The following is an 11456-nucleotide window of genomic DNA, read 5'->3' as shown; positions in this document are numbered from 1 at the left end:
GCCCCATTAGATGCCCCTGGTACCTTTTTCATAGGCTATTTTGGGTTTGGGCAAGGACACAGGAGCCCCATGATCCCCTATTGCCCGGGGGCCCCATGAGTTGTCAGTCTGCCCCTGGGCATACCCTGATTAAATTTAATATTACAGCTTCCGAAACGCGTTGGTTTTGTAAACAGTTTGTCATTGGTATAAACTGGTATCTGGACTTGGTTATCACGGTGCTAGATTCACATCTCTGTCATGATCCAATATGATTGTGGAAATCCATTGGTGTGCAGAAGCTTCCAGCTCAGTATTCAGATTCTCTATAACCTACACACACCACTGTCATACTATTAGATAACAAAAACAAAAAATAAATAGAATAAATCAGAGTTCCAGCTTTATTAATTTACTTTTCAAAAAAATAAAAACATCAGCCCACCAGTTGCAAGGAGTCAAACTAGACATCCTGGGAAGAAAGGACTTCTGGACAAATGCCAATATTATTCAGGAGGTTTTTGTGCGAACAGATAATCCGCCAGGTATTTAAAGCAACTGTGACACTAAAGTAAAATTCCCCATCTTCTGATGCCTGCATCACCAAACACCACTCCATTAAGCATGGATTGTCCCTTAAAATCTGCTGAGAAATCAAGACTTTCAGGAGTGATCTCCAGTGTCCCATGTAGTGCCCACTGGTACCTCCCAAAGACCTTTGCTTCATTACTAAATGCCCTGATGGTAATGATGTTGGACCATGCCTGCACGTTGTGTCTCTGTTATGGTGCCCCCTAGCAGGTGAAGCAGGTTCACTCAATACCCAGAATGTAAGTAGCAGTTGGTCTTCACTGTGGATCAGCAAAGTGGCTAAATGGTTAGCACTTCTGCCTGGCAGTACTAGGGTTGTTGGTTCGATCCCAATCACAGCGCCACTTGCCTGGAGTTTGCGTGTTCTCCCTATGCCTGCGTGGGTCTCCTCCGGGTACCCCAGCTTCCCCCCACAGTCCAAAGACATGCTGGTAGGTTAAATAGATCCTGTCTAAATTGGCCCTAGTATGTATATGAATGAATGTGTGTTAGGGACCTTAGATTGTACACCCCTTGAGGGTTAGGGACTGATGTGAATGTACAATATATATGTAAAGCGCTGCATAAATTGACAGCGCTATATAACTACCTGAAATAATAATGAGCTAAGGTTCAGGCTGAACTCAGTTGCTGTCATATGATAGCAGGCTAATGGCCCAATCAGTTGTGGCCATGGAATTTCCTCCCTGGTAGCTGCACATAACAAATGTGCTAGGATGCTGATGATATCATTCACCTAATATGGCTATATTTGGTCAATGATATTGTCTAAACATGGACACATGGCCATATTAGGGCAATTATGTCATCATTTACCTGCTCCTTTGTTACGCGGGGGTTGGGGAATTCCATGGCTGCAACTGATAGTGGTCTGCTACCATGTGACAGGGGGGTTTGGGCCAAACTAGTTTGACCTGTACTTTAGATCATCCCGTCTTCACCAGTGTTCTTGATGGTCAACATGGGTTAGGAACCTTAGAATCCCAGTTTACTTCACTGAAAACTAACCCCAGTTTGTGGCCCTCAGGGCCACCCCACTAAGTGGGTGGCTGGAACGGCAAAGCTATGGTGTGGAGACTGTTCAAACAAGAGACAGGTCCAGGCAGGAGTTGAGAAAGGCAAGAGAGTAATCAGGTCCGAGTAGAGATCTATACAGGCAGCAAGCAAGGAAGCAGTCAGGTCAATCTGGCTCAGAAACAAACAAGCAACTGGCAGGCAAGTATTATAGCTCTTTAACTCTCACGTAGCTGGTGATAATACATAGCACCAGCCACTTCAAAGGCTAGACCTTAAATACCCTTCCTGGTTGTAGGACATTTCCAGCATTGTTACTGGGAGCTCTGGAAGTCCAGCAGGCAAAGAAGATCCTATAGATCCTGTAAACCCTGAAAGACCCAACATGGATCCCCTAAGTACTGGAGGTCCTAGGAGTCCTGGAAATCTTGGAAGACTCCGGCATGTATTCCGTGAGCATCGGAAGTCCTAGGAGTCTTAAAAATCTTGGTAGACCCCACCATGTATTCTGTGAGTATCGGAGGTCCTAGGAGTCTTAAAAATCTTGGTAGACCCCGGCATGTATTCTGTGAGTATCGGAGGTCCTAGGAGTCTTAAAAATCTTGGTAGACCACGGCATGTATTCTGTGAGTACTGGAGGTCCCAGAAGTTTTGGAAATCCTGGAAGACCAAGCATGGATCCTATGAATACTGAAAAAATGTCAACACGACCACATGTAGTCTCCATCAGGGACACCTGTGAAAGGTTGGCAAGAAAGGAGCACAACTGGGAGACAATTGTCACCCTACAGCAGGAAGTTGCTAAACAAAGAATTTTATGTCAGAATTACCAAGTATTCTTTGAGGAAAAGATGCAGACTTAGCAAGACTGTAAACAAGTTTAGAAATTACACTGACGTGTTAAAGTTTGTACGAGATATAGGTGATTGGGTTGAGAGATACTTTAAGGTCTACTCTAGTCTCGTGTGCTTTTGTGATGTTTGACTGTTCCCATGGTAGCACTTGCAGATCGGACCATGGATGAGTTAGGTGTGATCGATAGGACTGTCCTTTAGCACGTCAGAAAAAAGGATGTTTGGAGGAAGCGAATAAGTAACAGATTGAAAAAATAAAGCGATGACCTAATCAACATGGTTTGCAGCAGATTTTAAGACCGATCTAATCACACATCCTTTGAGATCAAAGACAACATAACAAACCAGTCACAACAGCAAGCAAAACAACATTCAAAAAAGTTGTGCTCAGGGAAAGTGGGTCCGTTAATAGACAGATGCCAATTGAATTACTAGTGTACTTTAATTGTCAGTTACTGTTTTGTCACTATTGGAGTAACATGCTATGGAGTTTGTGGTTTGGCCTGTGAAGCATCCCTTAGTTGGGAATATTTAAGTGGCTGGGGGGTGGGTCCCCTGGGCTCTTGTTTGTGTGAGCACTACAGTGGGTTTCCCCTTGGTGTGACCCAGAGGCTTAACTAGAACTAGGCCCTTTACTCCCATCACAGAACCCTTTATTAAAGCAGTGGGACCCTTTCACATGTTCTGCAGTGGGCCCCCTTCCTGTTGTCTTAGGCCCCCCACGGTGTTGGAATATCAGGGCCCGGTCGCCAATTCAACCTTTGCAACCCTGGCAGTTTTGCCACTGGCGTCAGTAGTTTTTTTATATTTGTTATATAATTTTTTTATTATATTTTACAATTTTATTTAATTTATTTATTTATTACAATTTTTATTTCTTTTTACATTTTTTAGGAGCCTCGAGGAAGGCTTTGATGTGATATCAGGGGTCTAAACAGACCTCTGATGTTACACCTTTGAGACTGAGAAAGGAGGTTGAGGACACAGCCCTCAATATCTATTTTTGCAGCCTCAGCAGCATAGAAGGAATGGACAGGAATAGCTATGTACAGAGCTTCCTGTTCATTCACAAACTGAAGCACAACAAACATAGTTCAATAGGCATCAGTTATGAATGAACAGAATCAGTGATTGGTACAGAATCTATTTATTAAGACAAGGAAGGGGCCGGAAAATTACACATATATCGGCTTCTTCCCTGCTATCGATCCAGACAGATACCCCACAGCAGCCAGTGGGAGAGGAGAGGTGGGAACCTAGCAGCACTGCAGGGGATGAGGGGGGCCAGGGGATCACACAGGGGCCCAATCACAGCAGGTGGTGGATAGGAGAAGAGGCAGGGCGGCATGTAGAGGAAACAATCCCCTTAAATTTTCCCTCTTAAAGCTGCTGAAAGGCTGCAGGAGGAAAATGGAGGGCATCAATTCCCCTACATGCAACCCCAGGTGTACAGAGGGGCTGCATGGGCCCCCTGGAGCATGTGACCAGTTCGCAATTGTGCCCCCTGTATGTACGCCCCTGGTGTGACCCTTGAAATGGGATTGTAGAAAGGGAGCCACTTGATGGAAACGTATACAAGTTAAAATGTATAAGACACCACAGCATAGCCCTAAAGATGTTGTCATATGTTAAAGAGGAATGCTATCACTCGATTAGCCTGCTGCAATGGCACAAGGATACTTTTACCAACAGTATGAAGAAAAGCTGCATTGACGTGTCATTTTATTCAGTAAGTGGAGATAAAGGTTAAGCAAATCATCTAGTATGATTTACTGAGAGTTCAGAGTACGGAGAGTGGTATAGGAACAGGGGAACAAAGTGTGCGCCTATATATTAACTATGTGAGTATTGGAGAGAGATGGGTAAAAGAAGGAGAAACAGTAAGTTCAGAACAGGAGACAGTGGTGGCCAGTAATGGAGGTTCTGTCAGATGGCTGGACTGGTGGTTTTACAGCTGTATGGTCTACTCTTCTAACAGCAAGGACTCTCAGTTGGAGCCTGCTGCATAGCAAATCTTACCTATAGACTGAGCCTGGACCATGAGTGTGCAAGGCCTCGCAACGTATACCACAGTTTTCCCTATGCCTTCGGGTAAAGAGTACAACTGTGAAGTGCAACATGTGTAAAGAACTGATGGAGGCAAATCAGCGTTCAACACTATTTTCCTCAAAATTACTTTGTAGTCAGTGCTGGGACAGGTGTCATTGGCAGGTGTTAAGACATGAACCTTCTGTACATAGGGCCTGGTGAAGCAATTTGGCCCAAGTCAAATTCAGGTATTTACACTGCTTGCATTTAAAAAATATATATATTTAAGGGTGTGTGAATAAATACAGGGCTTCATTAATGTGTGCCTTTAGAGCTGCCTAGTGGTCATCCTTCATCCTATAATTGCACAATTACTTGAAGCCTACAGAAGAAAAGAACTCTTAGTTGTATATGTGGGAAACATATACTGGGGTCACTATAGCAGATACAATGTCATGGGACCCCACGTGCTTAAAATCGAGGAAGGCAGCCATTTGCAGTATCAGTGTAGACTTGGTGATCAGTAAGAAATGGCTAGGAAGGATATCAACATGACTTAGGCTGCACCAATTTGTCTACAATAATATCCTGTTTTTTTAATGCCTCCTAAACATTGGTAGATATTTTCTTTGCATCCTGCTAGACGTGCTAGACAGCCAAAAGGTGCAAATTCTGTGTGTGTGAAATCTAAAAAAAAATCAAAGCTACAGACGCGTGATTTAATTTTTTTATAGAACTGCCAGCATCACTTACACAACACGCAAAACAGTATGTCAACCATCTATACAAAGTGTCAACAAGATCTTCAGGGCAAAGATGGTCTTCTACTTCCCAGTTTGTCATCCTAAAACTGGGTACAATAACTTTCATTTTAATATGTTCTTCAAAAGCCACAGAAGATATACATCGATCAGCAATAACTTTATGACCACCCACCTAATACTGACTAGGTCCCTCTTTTGCTGCCAAAACAGCCCTGACCCATTGAGACATGGACTCCACTAGACTTCTGAAGGTATGCTGTGGTATCTGGAACCAAGCTGTCACTCAGATCCTTTAAGTCCTGTAAGTAGCGAGGTGGGACCTCCATGGAGAGGTCTTGTTTTTTCAGCACATCTCACAGATATTTGATTGGATTGAAATCTGTAGAAATTGAAGGCCAAGTCATCATTTTAAACTCGTTGTTGTGTTCCTCAAACCATTCATGAATCATTTTTGTAATGTAGTGGGTGTATTATCCTGCTGAAAGTGGCCCCTGTCATTAGGGAACAACATTTCCATGAAGGGCTGTACTTGGTCAGCAACAATGCTCAGGTAGGTGGTATGTGTCAAGTAATATCCACATGAATTGAAGGACCCCAGGTTTCCCAGCAGAACATTGCCCAAAGCATCACAATACCTCTGCCTGCTTGCCTTCTTCCCATGCTGCATCCTGGTGCCATCTCTTCTCCAGGAAAATGACGTACACACACCCGGCCATCCACATGATGTAAAAGAAAATCTGATTCATCAGACGAGACCACCTTCTTCCTTCTTAGGCACATTTGGCTATGAACACAGGTCAGCATAACTTATAAATGTAAATCCAGTTTAGGTGCACCAGATGCCTTTGCAAACCCAGATATTACCTTGCAAAAGTAGCAGTGAAATCATCAGTGTGCTGTATGTAGCCTGGGCAGACAACAGAGCTGTGGGAGGGACTCAGCATGTTCCACCCACTACCTGCAGGAGGGGGTGGAGATAGGACCAGTCACCCTGCACAAGAAGAGAGAGCAGAAGTGAGCGGCCTGTATTACAGGAAGCTCCTGCACGGAGGTAAAGTCTCACATTGGATTACTGCACAGATCTGGAAGAAATTTAAGGAACACCAAGATTCAAGGAAGAATATAATAATGGCTCTTATGTTTAAACAATATTTGTTTAGCCTGGAGTTCAGCTTGAAGAAGTGCCAGCATCACATGGCATGTGATAAGTCAGCCATCTGTACAAAGTGTCAACAAGGTCTTCACAGTTGCGAATATCATCTACTTCCCAGTAGCTTCACACATCTGGATGAAAATCTTCCTGATTTATCATAACAAAGAGCAAGACTTAACTTAGTTAAATAATTGGTGAAAACAAATACATACAGTAATACCGCTCCCAATGAGGAAAAAGATCTCAAAACATCAAATTCACTCACCGTCATGTTTCACATGACTGTCATATGCCTTTAAGTGTTCTTTGTATTTTGTCTCTGCTCCTCCCTTTCCTCTGGATTAGTTCATGCTGTATAGATAGCCCCACCCCTTTTGTTCATTTTTCCCAGTAATGCACTTCAGTTTCAAGCCTCATGTTATGAAGCAGATCACATTATGATCTTTTGACCTATCTGATATTCATTGTTGTAAGATTCTCTCAGTTTATGGAATAAACTTCACAAGATCTACAAGATGTCTTCTGGATTGAGTCACTGCCTGTAATATTCATCTTTCAATGCTTAGATTGGAGAGACAGAACACTCACCGACTCAGCATAAATAGGGTGGGGTCCTCTAAACCAAACACAGACCAAAGATGTCAGGAGACCAGATGGATCCCTTGTGATAGAGGTTTAAAAGAGAACCAACTGCGGTGTAATAAAATGTAAACAGCTTTATTGAGATCAATATACTGTAGGTAATAGGACCAGATGGCCAACAATGCTCTGTTCACCATTAAAATAGGGCAAGATAATACTGTCTCCTTGAACCCAAGCCTGGGCCATGCTCACACACTCACAATGCTAAGAAACTATCCATCTCGAAAGAGAAAATTGCAGTGAGTAAAATTCTCCAGAGCCACACTCAGTGGGTGCCCAGACAACAGTAACAAACTAATGGGATAACCAAACAGTATACACATTATAGTGGTATCAGTGACTGGACTCTAGGCCAGGGGTGTCAAATTGGCTGCCCTCCAGCTGATGTGAAACTACAAGTCCCATCATGCCTCTTCCTTTGGGAGTCGTGCTTGTAACTGTCAGCCTTGCAATGCCTCATGGGACTTGTAGTTTGGCAACAGCTGGAGGGCCGCCGGTTTGACATTCGTGCTCTAGAGTAGTGTTTCTCAACCTTTTCTCAGTCAAGGCACCCTTTAAAATGATGCATAATCTCGAGACACCCTTTAAAATGATGGATAATCTCAAGGCACCCTTTAAAATGATGGATAATCTCGAGGCACCCTTTAAAATGATGGATAATCTCGAGGCACCCTTTAAAATGATGGATAATCTCGAGGCACCCTTTAAAATGATGGATAATCTCGAGGCACCCTTTAAATTTATGGATAATCTCAAGGCACCCTTCAAAATGATGGATAATCTCAAGGCACCCTTCAAAATGATGGATAATCTCGAGGCACTGTTTAAAATGATGGATAATCTCAAGGCACCCTTTAAAATTATGGATAATCTTGAGCCACCCTTTAAAATTCTGCAAAATCTCAAGGCACCCTTTAAAATTCTGCAGAGTATCAAGGCAACCCAATCTAAAATGTAAAAACCTATTCCACACACATCCAGTACACCCAACGTTAGAGGTGATTTATTCTTCCAAAGCAAATACACATTTGCACATTGGTACTGACTAGTATTCCAGTGCGTCTCTCATTTTATCTGCTAATGTGACCCCAGTGCTGATGGAGAGGGGCAGGGGAGGGTCAAACAAGGATGTTGTGCATGCTCCCAACGTCCTCCTTATCAACTGATGATATCATTGGTTGTTAGGATGCTGGCAGCTAGGTCATAAAAGTGCACCATGAAAACCTGTGGCTTTGTGTAACTAAAAGGCAGGATTGATCCACCTGCTGGCTTGTATACAATTTTTGGGCTTTTTGCCAAGGCACCCCTGAAGAAGCCTGAAGGCACCCTGGTTGAGAAAGGCTGCTCTAGAGAGTAGGTCCGCTGTGTAAACATCAGTAATCAACATATATCATCACCACTGACATGCAAAATAACATCTGAGTAAAATTGGAACTAGGCTGCAACCAGGAGCGGACTGACAACTCATGGAGCCCCCGGGCAATAGGGGATCATGGGGCCCCTGTGTCCTTGCCCAAACTCAAAAAAGCCTATGAAAAAGGTACCAGGGGCATCTCATGGGGCCCCCTACTGACCCCGGGCCCTCGGGCAGTGCCCGTGTTTCCAAATGGTCAGTCCGCCCCTGGCTGGAACCCTTGTTTGAGTAATGTTGGAAGTCCAAGTCCAGAACCTTAAACTCCTGCAATATAGTATATCCTAGTGGAGAATATGATATGCACTCAAGAAGACAGTTTTAAGAAGCTTCACTGATTTGGCGTTTTAAAGGTACATGAGCTAATTGAGTAGCTCAGATATATCCAAAGAGTGCCTGCACAGTATAAAGCTGAACTGAAGAGCACACACATTAGTGGAAACCAGTGCTGCTGACAGAAACCACGGGGCCCCATACAGCAAACCTGACAGGGCTCCACCATGCCCCCCCCCAAAAAAAAAACATAGTTTACTACGCTTCAGCTATGAATGAACACAGTGAGTGATCAGTACCGATCACTAATTGTGTTTATTCAGGAAAGGAAGGGGAAATTATTGGAAACGATCCCCTGTGTGGCTCTCCCTACAGCAGCTGAAAGCCAGTGGGAAGGAGAGGAGAAGAAGCTGGCTTTCAGCTACTGCAGAGAGAGAGCCATACAGGGGATCGGTTCCAGTAACTGCCCCCCACACTGTGCTCATCACCTTCCCTACCCACATCTGCTTCACATAGCTGCCTGGGTCCCCTGCTGGCCTGGGCCCCATACAGGAGGTCTGGTATACCACCTTATCCACGGCCTTGGTAGAAACAACAGAGGACTAGTTGCAGTTCGAATAACAAGTGTGAATCATTACATTCCTTATGGGTGAAGCCAGTAGCCACCAGGTGAAAATAGTGTTTGTAAACTGCACATATTGTGGCAGCCGCCACATAAACTCTGCCCGCAGGCTCTCACCACTCCACACACCAGGGGCGGACTGACAACTCATGGAGCCCCCGGGCAATAGGGGATCATGGGACCCCTGTGTCCTTGCCCAAACTCAAAAAAGCCTATGAAAAAGGTACCAGGGGCATCTCATGGGGCCCCCTACTGACCCCGGGCCCTCGGGCAGTGCCTGAGTTTCCAAATGGTCAGTCTGCCCCTGGGTATAACAGTGTTGTGGGATTGCACCACATCTGTCAGCAGTTGGTTCTGTTTTTTTTTGCTGGAAGAAACATGTATCTAGACTTATATCAGGATGTTGAGCTTTAAGTCTAGATTCAATATTTTTTTTTTTGTATAATTTAATTTCTGCATTCTCTTCACACCTGAAGAGTTTCCAAATGGTCAGTCCGCCCCTGCCACACACTGTTGTTGCTTGCCTCGATAGTTTTCCGATCACCACTTGGAAAATATAGTAAGATAAAATCCAGTAACTTTCTGGACTAAGCCGAAGGTTTGCGACCTCCAAGTACCAGCCAGGTCAGGTGGATTATCCTCCTGTTGATAACGCTCAGGACGGAAGTCATAAGTTGTTGCGCAGAGGTAGCGTGGACTAACCGCCATACACAGACTCAGCGTTCGGTGGGTCAACGTGTTTCGTCCATGTGACCATGAGCTTCGTCAGGACGTTGGGACGTATGCTCCTCTGGCCTCTTAAAGGGACTGTCATCCCGTTCAACCAATGGTAGTAGCCAGGGGCGGTCCCACACTTAAAAGGACAGCAAGTATATATTAAACAGATCAATTGTTACAAAAATTAACAAAATTAATTAATTAATAGTTCTATCAATATTCGTAAGCTTAATATGAGAACCAAGTACATAATCCATTCACTGTCACATCGAATTCAGACCTGGACACTAAGTGTAATGGCATTCACAGAGGTGCTTTATCAGAATGATCATTTAATCTAGTGCTGACTCCAATGTAAACTAATCAAGGATTGAGAGAAAGGGGCACATGAGGATCAAAGGAGAAAAGGAAACAGAAGGACACAATAAGAGGAAGACAAAAAAGGGGAAAAAGAGCAAGGGGAAGAAGTGTAGAAGGACTTTAGAGGCACAGAAACCATAAACACATCTTAGTAAAATCACTTGTACATTATTATACCAATAAATCATGACAAAAACATCTTTTTAGTTTAAAAAGTCATTGTACAATGTCCCCACAGACAATGTCCCACAGCCCACCATATTTTATGGAACAAAACCAGTGATAAGACATATTATAACCACCAGGAAGGTCCTATGGGGGGTGATAGACGTTAAGCTGCTAGAAGAATGGCCCAACATGTTTTGCGACAACAATCGCTTCTTCAGGGGCTACGAAGTAAAATCTAAAAAAGATATACATACATTAATTATATCAAATTACATCATATAAATATGAAAAGACTCATACAAATATATCATAAGACTTACATATAACATTAACCTCTTGCTGCTCGGCCAATGGCCGTTCGGTGGCCGGCAAAATCCCTCAGCGTTCCAGGTGGATGCCATATGGCGTCCTCCCGGGCATGCGCAGTTTGCGCGCCCGCAGTGGTGCGATCTGTCACCGGGCGAGTACCTCGGACACGGCCGATGACAGATCTGAGTACCGGCCCCGTTGCCGGTACCATGTGACCTGCTGTGACCAATCACAGCAGGTCACATGACAGTTGTATACAATGGATGGCTTCATTCATGCCATCCATTGTATACTAGTGTGTCTAGCTGTGAATGGTCACAGCGATCACATGCACAGGCTGGGCAAATCACACATAAGCACAAAAAAAAAAACACAAAAAAACCCCTGAATGAATCGATGTCATTCAGGTAAATGCTTGCTTATAGCAAAGTAATTCTATAAGCAAATTGTGTAAAAAAAAAAAAAATACTGATCACTTCCCCAAAATAGTACAATGTTCCTATGGTAACATTGTACTACTTTGGTCATAGTGAAATATGAAAAAAAAATCTTAAAAAAAAGAAAGAAAATG

This window comes from Staurois parvus, unplaced genomic scaffold (assembly GCF_062004578.1).
Source record: "Staurois parvus isolate SC_StPar_1 unplaced genomic scaffold, SC_StPar_1.0 ptg000764l, whole genome shotgun sequence".
Lineage (NCBI taxonomy): Eukaryota > Metazoa > Chordata > Amphibia > Anura > Ranidae > Staurois > Staurois parvus.
Note: the sequence above shows the minus strand (reverse complement) of the source record.